This window comes from Siphateles boraxobius, unplaced genomic scaffold, assembly GCF_051911475.1.
Source record: "Siphateles boraxobius isolate OS27281-9 unplaced genomic scaffold, OSU_SipBor_1 20, whole genome shotgun sequence".
NCBI classification, from domain to species: domain Eukaryota; kingdom Metazoa; phylum Chordata; class Actinopteri; order Cypriniformes; family Leuciscidae; genus Siphateles; species Siphateles boraxobius.
Window position 1 is genome coordinate 20,284,842 of NW_027508811.1, and position 16,255 is coordinate 20,301,096.

At 36.9% G+C, this 16,255-nt stretch overlaps 1 long non-coding RNA gene across 1 annotated transcript; it reads right to left on the bottom strand.

Moving 5' to 3' along the window:
• Positions 1-9,155: 9,155 nt before the first annotated feature.
• LOC143745315 (uncharacterized) lies at positions 9,156-15,072 on the bottom strand. The gene is made up of 4 exons (XR_013205975.1): positions 14,991-15,072; positions 14,844-14,911; positions 11,440-11,475; positions 9,156-9,265 (listed from the first exon to the last, which is right to left on the bottom strand). It is a non-coding gene; the product is annotated as an uncharacterized LOC143745315 (long non-coding RNA).
• Between the last annotated feature and the right edge of the window lie 1,183 nt (positions 15,073-16,255).

Genomic DNA, 16,255 nt, shown 5'->3' on the forward strand with positions numbered 1-16,255 from the left:
TGTGTTTATGTGTGTGTGTGTGTGTGTGTGTGTGTGTGTGTGTGTGTGTGTGTGTGTGTGTGTGTGTGTGTGTGTGTGTGTGTGTGTGTGTGTGTGTGTGTGTGTGTGTGTGTGTGTGTGTGTGTGTGTGTGTGTGTGTGTGTGTGTGCGTGTGACAGTAAAGGTGTCAGAGGAAAATGCAATGCTCATAAAAGAGTGAGCAGCATATGTGGCAATATAGAGACAAAGGGGTGACATTCGAATGCAGATATGGATATGGAATTGGGTTAGAACTGAATAATGTGAGTGATTAAGATTCATTGGCATTCTCTGACATCAGTCTGCGCATATACATTTTCATGTCAAAGCCCTTGGATTTTTTGGGTCAGAAAGTCTCTGACTGGCCCATAAATCTTGATAGGGTTCATCCACATCAGCTCCACACTCAGGACTCCATACAGATCTTTAATTATTTACACCCAGAACTAATTCATGGCAGATGTAGTGTGTGTGTGAGTGTGTGTGTGTGTGTGTGTGTGTGTGTGTGTGTGTGTGTGTGTGTGTGTGTGTGTGTGTGTGTGTGTGTGTGTGTGTGTGTGTGTGTGTGTGTGTGTGTGTGTGTGTGTGTGTGTGTGTGTGTGTGTGAGCATGCAAATGTCTGTTTATGTGAGGGTCACAATGGCTGCATATGAATATTGCATGAGAACGGGCCTTTAAATATGAATCCAATCCAGACAGATGGACTCTAATCTAGTCATTCATCTGAGGTCCATTTATCACCACACTGCTTTTAGAATGGCAAGATAGAAAAGAAATATGGAGAGCGAAAAGACAAAATGGAGGTGGTATAACGATACTGTTATAGTAATAGTATATATCATATAGTAAATATGAGTGTGACGGTTTATCATCACTCCTAATTTACAAACATATAATGTGTGTGTGTGTGTGTGTGTGTGTGTGTGTGTGTGTGTGTGTGTGTGTGTGTGTGTGTGTGTGTGTGTGTGTGTGTGTGTGTGTGTGTGTTTGTGTGTGTGTGTGGCCTGGTAAACCCTACATTATGGGGACAAAATGTCCCCATAAGGATGGCAATATCTGAAATCCTTGTTCGTGTGGGGACATTTTTTGGTCCCCATGAGGAAAACAGCTTATAAATCATACTAAGTGATGTTTTTTGAAAATGTAAAAATGCAGAAAGTTTTCTGTGATGGGTAGGTTTAGGGGTAGGGTTAGTGTAAGGGAATAGAATATACAGTTTGTACAATATAAAAATCATTATGTCTATGGAAAGTCCCCATAAAACATGGAAACACTACATGTGTGTGTGTGTGTGTGTGTGTGTGTGTGTGTGTGTGTGTGTGTGTGTGTGTGTGTGTGTGTGTGTGTGTGTGTGTGTGTGTGTGTGTGTGTGTGTGTGTGTGTGTGTGTGTGTGTGTGTGAGTGTGTGCATCCGTGTAGCTAAGGCACAATTTCTCAGTGAAGATTAGAGCACAGGACAGAGATGTGGTGGATTTCAACGTCTGTTTACATATAGGAAATGCTATGGTTAAGAGAATTTGCTTAATGAAGAAATGTGGAATAATTTTTTTTTTAGGATTACAAATGTGCAATTTAGCTCTAACTGTAAAAAAAGATACCTACACTTAATAAAAATAATTTTGATACATTCATAATGATTTGGTACATGCACATCAACAGCACTATTGCAAGTTTGATATTTTAACTGTAAACAACAGTTATTAAGGCAAACTATTAGAAAAATAAGAAATACTGTGTAACAGACTTTAGACACAATTTTGACTTTATGTATTTTTGGTCCACCCACAAAACTATTCAGAGATGAAATGTTTTCTTCGGTATAAAGAAGTATTTTTCTGCGTTTTGTTATTTTTCATAAATATTAATTTTTGTGTTGATTCGTGAGGCTGTTCCAAACTAATCTCTTATTATCATTCCTCATAAGCTTCTGGCAGATCTGAAGAAGAGAATAAGAGCTTCCATTACAATTCACGGGGGTTAGCACACAGCATAAGATAATGTCCTGATGTTGCTATGGTGATCTCAGGCTCTTATATCAAAGGTTTAAGGTGACATTTGGGGAGTTCAAATGGTTGATTCAACACTGTTAGAGACCGGCAAAATCTGGGATAAAAATAAAAAAATGTTCAGCCGTCACCAAACCCTGCATTGAGATATCTCAGAGGGTCAAGGCTAATTTAAGCACTTAGCCACGAGAGAAAATGAGAGGGAGGATTGACGGGGGTGGAACAGTCTGTGTGAGTTGTCCTTGAGGTCAGGTCACACTACGATCCATGGTGCATGATTAGTCATGTCAAATATTGATGAAAGTTATACAGAGAGGAGCATTTTTACAAAGAATTGTATAAAAAAAGATGTATCATAAATAGCTTTGTGATATGCCACTGAATATATCATATTCATCAACTGTAATTTCCGGGCAAATAGCTGGGGAAGAAATTATGTCCTCGAAAAACAAGAATCAATGATATTTTTATTATGATGTATACATTTTAGAGTAACACTCTGGCTCTCAGATCAATTTAATCTGTTTATATTTAAAGCAGCTTCATTAAGCAATGATATATAGCATTGTCCTTATTTGGGGGACAGAGATGAAGGGATTTCATTTTTCACTTCCCATGCCAAAAACCAATACAAGGCCCTTTTCTGACAACAAGGCTAATGAAACCACTTAAATGTATGTCATCATCCACGCAGACACCGGGTTCAGTGTTTCCCCTAGGATTCTTTTTTAGGGGGGGGGGGTGTAATTGTGTAATACGTGGTGTAATTTTTTTGCAATCAAAAAGCATGTCTAATTAATTGAAATCATGTATTATGAATCATTAAACAATACTTTTTTAAAAAATATATGAAAAAAAATGTCACACTAATTAATTCTGCGCTAATTCACACTAACACTAATTCTGTGTTGTGTTTTTTCTGGTAATAAAATGAAGACATAAAACAAAAATTGTATCATTTATCATCAATTTTAATCATGTGAAATTAAATAAACTTTTTGTCAAATAACTTGCTCCACAATGAGCTTTACTGTTAAAATTAAAACATGGATTATTCCTTAAAAATTTCAGTTTTGATGATAATTTATTTGGATTAGTGTTAGTGTATTATTACATTGGGACATTGGGACAAATATTTTTTTTTGAAGGAAAATAAAAAATGTTGCATTCTCAAGGATAATTTGGGACCTCTCCTATATCTTATTGTATATCCAGCAGTGGAATACCCTCTCAGAAGGGGTAGAATATGCTTGAACACACATGTAAGATCCAGACAGGTGAAACATAATATTTTTTAAATCGGTTTGAATGATTGATTTCTGTGAAACTTCACTTGTTTCCTTACTGGATTAAAGTGCTCTAGCAGTTAATAAACAGAAATGCATGCGTCTTGCGGAAGAACATTGTAGCCGGAGCTACTTCTCTATGTTTATGTCAATGACGCGAGTGAGTCACGCAGGAACTGGGCTACTCCGCAGCAGTGCCGAACCGACCAGTGTAAAGTAGTCTGAGTCTAAACGCTTATTACAGCCTTACCGTAGTGATTCAGGATAAGACAAAAACACGTTTTGAAAAAAGGCATTCATGATGTAATCGCTCATTATATACATATTGTAAATTCTGAAGCGAATTTTCGTTATTTGAAGCGACTTTCAAAAGGTGATTAACTGTTTTAACATCAGTGTTTATTCTCGAACTATAAACTTTTATCTCAGTACTTCTGTGATCATTTGAATATTTTTAACACAGAAATATCGATACTGTGTTGTTGAAAAGACAGTAAAGCTAACGTTAGATGTTTCATGTCAGCGACAGCGCAAACAGATTTGAATGTCCCGGTGTGAAGTTTTTGTCATTTAGGAATAAGATCGCGTGGGTGTTTGAATCGAGATCGTTTAAAGATTAATGGTGCTGCTCTACTGTCTTATTCTCTCTCTCTGCGTTGATATCTGACGCAATTTTTTTTAACTTGTTATACGAATAGCGCGAGGGACAGTGCATTCATTACAATTTTAATATTTATGTGGTGAGACGTCGCTATTAAAGGATAAGCTCCCAGCACTTCGTCCACACATCGCATCAGAACCAAAAACACTACCGGTTCTGCATAAGAACCGGTTCTCGGTTCCCAACCCTATTACGAAGTGACTTTCAGAGTGGATCTAGAGCCTGGAGAGGAAGTTCATGCGTTTGTGTCTTCATATAGGCCAAAAAATAGCGCCAGCGTCACACGTGCTTCAGTGTGTGTGTGTGGTAAATGAAACTGCGCGTCGGCGGCACCATTCATTCACACAGAACATGCAGGATTCGTATTTAAATGGTCTTTGTGTTTTAATATTCACACACACTAGTCTACATCGCGATTTGATTTCAAGTGTACTGAACTGCTTTCTATTTTTTCCTCAAATTTACAAATTCCGTGAAATTCCGCGTTATACACTAAATTCCTTTTTTATGACTGGATTTCGTCAGCATTTTAGGGGGGGCGGGGGGTCGTTTTGGGGGGGCGGGGCGCCCCCCCAAAACAATGGTAGGGGAAACACTGGGGTTAGTCTCTGAAATCTGCTTCATTCACTCAAGTTGCTCTGCCGCCTTTCTTTATGAAGGTCATTTGCTCATCTATATCCAGACACTTGACCTTTCTAGGCCCCAAACAAAGGAACAACTTCCGAACATTCTGACAAAAATGTATCTGTTTCTAATGTTTCTCAAGTAAATTCGCCTGGCTTTACTTTTCTTTTTATTTATTTATTTATTTATTAGCATTTTTCTAATTCATCACATTTCTTTAGTTACAAAATACATCATCAGCATAATTATTTGAGTGAAAAGTTGAGGCTGGTCCTAGATTCCTACAATCCTAGATTTTTCAATGTGGTATCAGACTTTAACGTCAAAGCTGGAATTTGCTTTGACAGCCAGCAAATCTATTTATAAAATAGAATTAATGTAAGAGCAAAAAACGAAAACAAGAAAAAAAAAAAGATGTTAATTTGCAAAGAGTGGCTAAATATTATTTTATCTAATAATTGTCCTGGGGTGAACCTGAACAGTAAACTGTTTTCGACAGCCAGTGGCTATACAACAAAAAAGGGCAGGGCCGGCTCTCCTGTCTGTTCAAAAACAGCATTACAGTGTGATGTAATGTAGAGCAGATGAGCAATGATGTGCTGGATGGCCGCAGGGTGTAAATACGCAAGACTGACAGGTGAGTTGATCTGTGTTAGTGCTTGGGTCATTGATTTGGGGGACAAATAATTCATTTTGGAACAACTTCATAGTGCTTGGCTGTCCAGTTCAGTGACTCATATGCTTAGTAGAAACGACCATCAGTTCCTCTCACTTTTCAGTTTCTCCTCCCACTCAAACACCCACAAGAACACACGCATTTGTGGATTGTGTTTTGTGTATGTGTATTTATTTCTGCATAATGTATACAAGTTGCATATCCTGTATATATTTGTGGCTGCTTGTATCTTTGACTTGCCTGAGTGGCTACTGAAAGTCCTCTCTTTAATGTCTGATGGGAGCTGACATTTTGGGAGCCATGGTGATCAGTACGCCTCATCTGATGAGTCATGCACTATCTTCACATCACACACTCCCCAATCTATTCAACATCTACTAACTGTAGACTAGTAAACATTATGAAACCCCATGAAGGTTATTCTGACACGTAATAAGAAAAGAAAATATACATCAATAATATAGATCCAAGGACTTTCTTTCATCACATTTATGCAATGTTCCTTGAATTAATTATGTCATCTTGTTCTCACCCTTATGTTGTTCCTTTCATTGTTGATTTAACTATATTACTTTCAATTGTGTTGTCCAAGGAGCACATCATTCCCCCTCTGAAGTCTGTAAAGATATTAGTCCTCCAGAAACATCTGAAACATACATGGAGACATTATTCTAGTCATATGTACATGATGACATCCCTCTCAGATGTTAAACTAACAGAAAGGAAGAGGTGAGCAAATGGGTATATGATTGTTTGGAAAGCCTGAAGAGAGCGAAATGCTTCGGCACACATTAATATCACAAGCACAGTTTGAACTCATACACGCACACTTTAAACATTTGTTCCCCTGCTCATTGTCCCAAGAGAGCTCTGAAGTGGATAAGATACACAGATGGCCACTGTCAAGACTGCTGATAAAGTGAAAAGTCAAGAAGTGTTTCTCATTACACACACGCAACATTTTTGGATCTTTTACGAAGTTCACAACGAAATATTAACTTGTCTTTGTACTTTTGATACACACTCATATCTCCTACGCTGTTGACTGCATACCACAGCAATTTAATAATCTTTAAGGAAATGTCGGCACATCTCAAAACATGTAAGTATAGCTTAATCTAGACCTTATTTGAGAAATAATGAAGCCTAAAAAAAAGACATCTTGGGGTAAATTCTAAAGGCATGTCCATATTGTGCTCCCCCAGGCTAAAGAAGTAAATCCATTTGCACATACAGAGATATAATCATGTCAGGGAATGGGCACACACATACTGAATGCATATATCAACACATCAAACATAAGCAAAATACTTTTTGGTGAAGTCACACACGTGAAAGACTAGATTCACATCACATCAGGCTTAGATCAAGAAAACAGACATCTGCAGGCTCCGGAGGGATATGTGATTCATACTAGACTCACAGTACATACTATATCAAGACATGAATCACTAGATTAATTCCCTTTATATCATTTTTGGTTTTGAAACATATTTCAGTTTATCTTTAGAATCTTAGTTCTGTTTTATTCATACATTTAGATATTAAAAACAATTAAATATGTTTTACTTTACTGATAAATGGAGAAAAAAGGGATTGGCAAAAGGATGAAGAAAAGCAGTTTGGCCAATGTTTGTTTATTTATATGCTATTTTATATGCTAAGTTGCAAAATTGATGCATTGTTTTATTGTTTTTATTTACTAACACTTTAATTTTTTATTGAATAAACAAGTACATAAAAAATAGAATGCAAGATTTGAATACATCTATATATTTGTTATTAAAAAAAGCCAATCTTTCATTTTTGAATTAATAAATTGATACTTTATTTCTTCATTTAATTTAATAATAATAATACATTTTATTTATAATGCACTTTACATTTCAAAGAAATCTCAAAGTGCTAAAGATTTGTAATTTCAAACTGGCACTCCTACTTCCAATATTAGTCGACCAACTGTGTGAGAGAAATGGATGTAGGCTATATGAACCCCGCAGATGGATGAATAGAGCCAGGGATTCTTCTATAGATAGAAATAGCGTCCATTTGTGGTGAGCCATTTTGAAGCCATGCCTGAATAAATAATGGCTTGATGACGGAAGAGTGTGGGACTGATAAAGATTCCAGCTGAAAATCCACAGTTCTTTTGAGGGTGAGCGAGTGAAGATAACTAGCATGCATCCACATGCATCTTCATCAAGACAGTTTAATCAACAACTTCCTCGGGATGTAATTTTATACACGTCTCTCTAAAGCTGATTTGAAGCGGATATGAAGGACTCATCTTGCACTGCTCTACTCTAAGCAAACAAACAACTTTAATCGTTACTTATTGCCATTTTAAACGGATCTTGAATTCCACAGTGGCAAAACACTGCAAAGTCCAATAATGTAGTGCATCTGACTCATACCATGAGAAAACTGCAGAGCTTCAGAGACGAAAGACGATTTAGTTGGAAGGGATCTCTGAATTTGAATATCTGATTCACATTCGAGAGTGACAGTGTACTGATTCTCGCATTAGTGAGCTAAAAAGTTTATGCAACAAAGTACAGTTTAGACACAATATTGCCAATTACTTTGTCTATTTTTAGCCTTGTCAACAAAAATTGTTCAAAACAAAGTCACATTGGAATTTACCGCTGAGTCACTGAGAAACACAGTCATGGTGTTTTGTTGCTGAATGAATCAGCCTTATTGAACAAATCAGTTGAGTGAATGGTTCAATGATTTACTCATTAAGACAGTCACTTGTTTTGTTCCTGAATGATTAATTAAAAAAATAAATAATACTTTAACAGCACCTACAGTGTATTAGTTTAACCTCCAGAAAGAATCACTGTAAAATCCAGTCTATCTGGAACGCATTCTCAGAACGCTGCTCAGTCAATCAAGTTCGAGGAACAGAACTAACTGCTGTAGGCTATACATATTAACATTTCACAGGTTTTATCTAAATTTGAACGCATATGCCCCTGGTTATATGCACACCATTAATGTTTTTTTTTTTCTAGAGCACATTTATAAAAGCTATTTAAATGTCCTAATTGAACTATAAGACATGATCCTGCCTTAATCTATAAGCATGTCTGTGAAACCAGCAGCCAGTTGCATAAACTGCTAAGACTAGTCTTACAAGTTAGTCATCAAATTTTTTTTTAAAGACTGTTCATACATTTTTGAAATTAGTTACATAAAAAAGTAGATTAGTCTAATTTGTTAATGAAATGTAAGGCTGATGACCCAACTAACTGCTAGTTGGTCATAGCCTAGTTGTACTAGCCTGTGTTGGCAGTGTGTGTACACAACCACTAGCCTGGCAAGCCAGACCTACATCAAGATGTTAGTCTGGGAACTCCCAATTGGCATACCTCAATCCGAGGGGCAGGATAAACGGTTGTCTTTCAAATTCCATCTGCACGCAATTCATACTATGCAGTCACGTGATTACCATGGATACCTGGCGGGCAACAAACGCTGAAAAAACAACAAAAAATTTACAAAACAATTTTCTATTTATTTTCACAAAATATGAGATTTGGAAATTCCAGATTTATGCATAATGAAACAAAATGTTCCACCATGGGGAAACGCACAGTGACATCGCACACACACTTATAAAAACAGAAACTCTCTCAGATGCAAGTGGGTTTACAATAGAAGTGGTTTGACTTGTGTGTTCATGTAGAGCTGTGGGTCCTTTTTAGCCTGACACAGTCCCGGATGCTCTCATGTCTTATTCATGTACATTTGGTTCTTGAATGATGCTTGACTTAAGTGTCTTGTAACAGCCACTACTTTGTGTGTGTGACATCACTTTTTAATCTGACAAGGCGATTTTTTTTCCACCCAAAAAAACAAACCATGAGTAGCTTGAACAACTTTGTCTGAACATCTTGCATCTGGAGCCTCAGGGTTGTCAGCTGTAGTACTTCTTTTCAGAAGTTTTCATGAACTCCATCCCATCTGCTCTCCAGTTCCACTTTGTAAACTTTGTAAAAGGACACAAAACCAAACACAATAAAATAACTAAAAAATATCCACACAGACAGGAACATTGGGATACAGCCGGATGTTGAACTGCAGAGAGTGTGTGGTGGATGCTGGGAGTGCAGTGAGTCATGGGTCAGTAAATGTACTGCACTTGTGGCATTTGGAATTGTTTAGTATTCAATTTTTTCTCTTTGTCCCTCTTTTTTCCCATCACTCAGATTGAAATAGAAGTAGTAAAGACCTTTAAGTACACAGTGCTATGCACTGTGGACACCTTAACAGCACAAATGGTCTACAGAGATTCATCTAAACATTACTTGGAACCTTTTTGCGTACACAAACATGCCCATTCACAGCGATGATCAAAATGGCCTGTGCAAAACATACATAAACGTGACATAAAAGTGTGTATCTGAGTCTCACTTGTCAATCCAATAACATGGATCAAAACTAATGTCTCTCCTCTTCAGGCTTAAACTATTAAATAAACTAGGCGTGAGACATTTCTAAAACATGGACAAGCCTAGAAGCCAGTGCTGATGTGCTTTAAACACAAAGCTTGAAGAATCCAGTCGAAACAAAAGCTTTCCATATGTGTAATGTTGCATCTACGCCACTAGGAGTCAATACATACTGAACAAAATTATAAACGCAACACTTTTGTTTTTGCCCCCATTTTTTCATGAGTTGAACTCAAAGATCTAAGACTTTTTCTATGTACACAAAAGGCCTATTTCTCTCAAATATTGTTCACAAATCGGGCTCAATCTGTGTTAGTTAGCACTTCTCCTTTGCCGAGATAATCCATCCACCTCATAGGTGTGGCATGTCAAGATGCTGATTCACAAAAGCGCATTTTTGCATAAAACTATAAAATTCTTCCTACTCATAATCTCAATCATAATTTATTTGCTGCTCAGATGTGGAGTTCCATCGCCCTCTGTATAATATGTCCTCTGTTTTTTGGGGGGTTTTTTTTGAATGTAACCCAGCAAGGCAAAATGGCAGCCGTCCCAACAGTCTCAACTCTGGGATCCAGGTCTATATATTGCAATTCTCGTCCATTTGTTATGACCAAGACAGTTTAGTGATTATGCTGGTGTATTTAGAGCAGTGAGAACATGGCAGTGTGTTGCATGAATGATTTCATATTACAAGGCGAGTAATTCATCTCGATTAAGAGTCTCATTTACTTACAATCCACTATTAGGAATGATGAAGCATGCGATCGGATCCTTTATTAGAAGATGGAGATGTTTGACTGAGGGTAAACAAAACAGTGTCTATAAAAAGCAGGCAAAACTATCAATCTGAATCTTTGGGGAAAGCTTCCACGCACTCATTTGCCAAAAAAATAATAGGTTGATTTCCATTTGTTCCAGCCAGGGCAAAATTAAATAATATCACATCTATTATCCAAAACACATTTTGATGCTGGATCACAGAAGCAGTATCATACAGCTTCATGTTTTATGAATGTGCAAGGGCGTAGATTTGGTTTGAACATTGGGGGGGTTGAAGTTTGGGTATGCCTCCTGATATTGTGATCATGGTATAAATAATGGGGGGGTTGTAATGCATAGATTTAAATATTGGGGGGCTTATATCCCCCCCATCCCCCCCACAAATTACGCCCCTGTGAATGTGCATGTGTGTATCTTTAAGCATGTGATAAAGGTTTATCTGAAATAGGGTCAGACAACCCCCTAAACAGACCACTGGAACTGTCACCATACCAACAGTCAGTCCTGCCACCCCCCTGAACTGTTGCCAACACATAATCTGATGTCTCTCATAAGACACAAACACAACACTTGTCCTTTAAACTCAACAGGGGAGGAGGTCTAGAATGATGGACAACACATCCTAACCTCAACTCAGGCCCTACAAAGCCGGTCACAGGGGGTCTGTGTAGTCATCTTTTCAAGCAACACAGGCTTCAGAGGCGGAACATGCAAACAACAGCCAGAGGCCTATCCAGACCCAACCTACTTGGCCTTTATATATGGAGTGAATGCTTGAAGAGCTCAGTGGTCCATATGAGAACAAACCACAAAATAAAATGTCAAGTTGACAACTTTGTTGAGTTTTAAATGCATATATCTAATTTCCTATTCTTCTCTTACTGTTCATTGCAGTTGTATCCTTAAATTGACAACTGTCATAATTTACCCGATTCCGCTCCAAATCCATATGACTTGCTTTATTCTGTGAAACACAAAGGAATATATTTTGAAAAGGTTTTTATTTGTGTCCATACAATGAAATAAAACGAGGTCCAAAGTTCGAATTTCATTTGAAATATTTAATGTTTCACAGAAAAAAGACTTCTCAAGAATTTTTTTTATTATAATACTGCTAATTTTAAAATCTGAAAATGTGTCATTTTAAACCAGTAATGAGTCATTTTAAACCAGTATTATACTGGTTTAAAATGACGCATTTTCAGATTTTAAAATTAGCACTATCCTGTAATCATCTCAATTTTCCATCTGTGGCATGTTTTGCTGAAGCATTAAACACAGCTGAGTACACAACTACTAATATCTTCCTAAGCTCAACATTCTGCCAATGTGTACAGTAGGCTATGTGCACTACATGGACAAAATGTGGACACCCCCTTATGACACCTGGTTTGGCTATTTTAGCTATACTGCCACAATGCTCTCAAAATTAACAGTAGACAAACAATATTTTGACCCATTTTGTTCATTTTTTTAAAGGGATAGTTCAACCAAAAAATTAAAATTCTGTCATTAATTACTCATCCTCACGTCCTTCTAAACCTGTAAGACTTTCGTACATCTTCGGAACATGATATTTTTTAATGAAATCTGAAATCGTCTTTATTACTGGTGCATAAAATCACACATACTGCAATACAATGTTCTTTGACATTTTTTTTCAGTATACAGTAATTTGGTGTATTAAAAAGCGCACTATAAGATACCAAAGAAAGATGGCCTGCACAAAGTCCAGACCTAAACCCTACTGAACATCTTTGGGGCAAATTTGAATGTTGACAGGAAACCAGACCCCACTACTTGAATTTACTGATGCTTGTGTCTGAACGGGAACAAATACACACAACCATGTAACAACATCTACCCGGAAAGAGTGGAAACTGTTAAAAAACCAAAGGAACCAAACAAGCTCATGATTTTGGATGTGGTGTTCTGGTTTCCGTATATGTTTACAGTAGGTGGGCCAAAACATCTTTTAAGTAAGCAACATGAAACTTTAATCATCATTTTAATAATTTTTTTTCTAGTTATTGTCTGAGTTTCTGTCTTCTGTTGAACACACAAAATGATATTTTAAAGAATGTTGGTAACCAGACAGTTGACGGGCCCCATTAACTTTAGTATTTTTTTCCTACTATGGAAGTCAATGGTGCCCATCAACTGTTACCCAAGGGGGTAATCCATCAGCCGGTAGTTGAAGCCTTGCGGGAGCCGCCATTGTAGCAGAACTTCACCTGCTGTTAGCATTCCATTGACTCCCATTCATTTTGGCGTCACTTTGACAGCGAATAACTTTACATCTGAGGCGTCCAAAGACTTCATTTGTCCATTATTTATTTTTAAATAAACACGACAATGTATAAAAGGCTCCATTACTTTGTATCTTACGTTATGGCCCAGTAGATGTTTTTGTTAAAAACAGGCTAACGATTGCGTCATAACCACGCGACTTTATGTCGCACAATAGAGACATTACCGTATAGACAAGAGGAGAAGCTCGCAGGCAATCGGGGGGACGTCCCGTCAAGCGAGAAGCCCATAGATAATGAGTCCATAAAAGCAACGGGACAAAATATTTCAACAACGTTTTTGGGGAATTGGAAATAATTCGGTATGTGGTAAGTGAATACATATGAAGTGATTAACGTTGGCAATTTTCACGCACAGCTACTAGAAGATTTACGTCTGTCAGACAGGTTGCTCACGTCATCAAGCTTCGTTTGAGTCGGTTTGAGTCTGCGCGTCAGGAACGGAAGTGCTCAAAAATCGCTAAAAATGGGCTTCAACTGTCTCAACTGAATTCCAATGAGATGGCTCTGTCCACTTCTTATACTGTCTATTATGTTACCAACATTCTATAAAATATATATGTGACCCTGGACCACAAAATCAGTCACATGGGTCAATTCTTTTTTTAATTTGAGATTTATACATCATATGAAAGCTAAATAGGCCTACATAGGATTTCCATTGATGTATGGTTTGTTAGGACATGACAATATGTGTCTGAGATACAACTATTTGAAAATCTGGAATCTGAGGGTGGAAAACAAATCTAAACATTGAGAAAATCGCCTTTAAAGTTTTCCATTTATGTTCGCGATTGTGCTGCATTATTTTATATATTTACGGTAGGAAATTTACAAAATATCTTCATGGAACATGATCTTTACATAATATCATAATGATTTTTGGCATAAAAGAAAAATCTATCATTTTGACCCATACAATGTATTGTTGGCTATTGCCACAAATATACCCGTGCTACTTGTGACTGGTTTTGTGATCCAGGGTCACACACACACACACACACACACACACACACACACACACACACACACACACACACACACACACACACACACACACACACACACACACACACACACACACACATGTAGTGTTTCCATGTTTTATGGGTAATTTCCATAGACATAATGATTTTTATACTGTACAAACTGTATATTCTATTCCCTTACACTAACCCTACCCCTAAACCTACCTATCACAGAAAACTTTCTGCATTTTTACATTTTCAAAAAACATCACTAATGATTTATAAGCTGTTTTCCTCATGGGGACCAAAAAATGTCCCCACACGAACAAGGATTTCAGATATTGCCATCCTTATGGGTACATTTTGTCCCCATAATGTAGGGTTTACCAGGCCACACACACACACACACACACACACACACACACACACACACACACACACACACACACACACACACACACACACACACACACACACACACACACACACACACACACACACACACACACACAATAGAAGACAGAATGACACGAGGGTGAGTAATTGATGACAATTTTTGCGGGAAAATATTCCTTTAATAAACTAGTCCCAGAGGGTTAACTAAATTAAGAAACTGTGACTGAAAATAATGATTTTGCTTCTAAAACTTATACCTTCGTTTATGTGCAACTCTCTACACTGCTTTTCAAATTCTCTCTTCCTCAGTCAGTCTAAATTTATTTTATGTTTCCAAGACATTATTTAGTTGATAGCGCCCCATAGTGCCACTACTACACCATTACAGTACTGCAAGCTGTGTCTCCAGTCCTAAATTCAAGCCTTCAGCATTACTGCAACCATCTGGGTCATATTTTGCTCTCTCATTTTTTGTACTGATTGACACAATATTGTATAGTGCATTTTTTTCAAATAGGAAGACTTTATGATTTGTTATGTGTGAAATGCCAGACCTGTTAGGTTTATCATCCTGAATATGTTCCAAAACTGCCATTTTATTTTTGATTAAAAACGTGCCAATGAATGTGCCATCAAATTAGATGAATACTGACACTGACCTTGCTTTGAACCTTAAGCTTTTTATAGAGTGAATCCTCTAGCGAGCCCATGACTGGTGTCCCTGAATCTGTAACACAACAGCCAACTGAAAGCCAGTGAGGAGAAGCAGAAATGATGAGGATGGTATTTTTCACTCACTCACTTACTGGGTGCTGTTATATTTGTGGTCTGTGGTTTTCCCAGTAGAGAGCCACTTCTCAATAAGGCTTGATAGACACACGCTGTGAGGAATAGAATGGCTACTCATTCATATGTTACCAAAGAGAAATCAGAAGAAGATCAAGTTGCCATTTTGATTAAAAATGATGAACTCAAAAAATATATATATATATATATCAATTAAAAAAACATATGGATGAATAATTCACGGAGATCAATAAAATGCATTTAGAAAATAGATAGGGTAATTTTCCATTTCATGTCACTTTAACCTCAGGTTACTCTAAGGCAGTGGTTGACATCAAATGGCAACCCCACAAAATACCCTAAGTAAACGTCTTTAAAATCACTGAAATATGTGTAATGAATTGCAAAGAATATGATTTTTTTTAAATATAACTGAATGGGAAACTAAAGTTTCAAAGCCATAACAAATTCTGGCATCACATTCTGTCAGCATTTCTCTTAATCATTCCACGTCTTTTTACTTTTAAGTCTGCATTGCTTTGAAATCTTTGGCATTTTTGAAGATTTTGTTCTAGCTGGATCAACTGAGCTCCACTCAAAAAAAATACTCTTTAAACTAACTTAATTCAATTATGGACAGTGGTTCCACACAAGCAAATTATTTTGTATTAATGTTAATGACATTTTTTGAATCTATGTAAGCTCCTGGTGTTGTGACAACTCAACTGAATGAGTCCAAACAAATCAATGGAATTGCTTCCCTGTAACTTAAACCGGTTAAGTTTAGTGAACATGCTTTAGTTTATTTAAAACTGCACTGAAAAAAATGTATGTAGGATTTACATGATTTCTCAAATGAAGTACGTAACTAGACTATAGCTACTTATTAGCTAATAATAGCACTTATTAATATACTAAATGCTAAGATTTATGCTCTTTCAGCAACAACACCAGACCTATTTGAATCAGTCCACATCCTAACCAAATGCTGTACTCTTCTCCACAATGGTAACCCATTGTAATGTAAATGGTTCTAATAATTGCAATGTAATTTAACATTAAACAGAATTACACACTATCAAGTTTTCCCCTTTCCTCATTTTCTAAAAAACACATAAAATAACACTTCATTTCAACATTTTTTTCTTTCTTAATTCAGCTATATGCAAAGCATGCTGGGAACTAAGCACCGCCCAGTTTCAGTTAATGCAACACAAATCCATGTAATCCAACACAAACGGATTAAGTAAACTTTAATTTTACATATTTAAGCAGATTGAACACA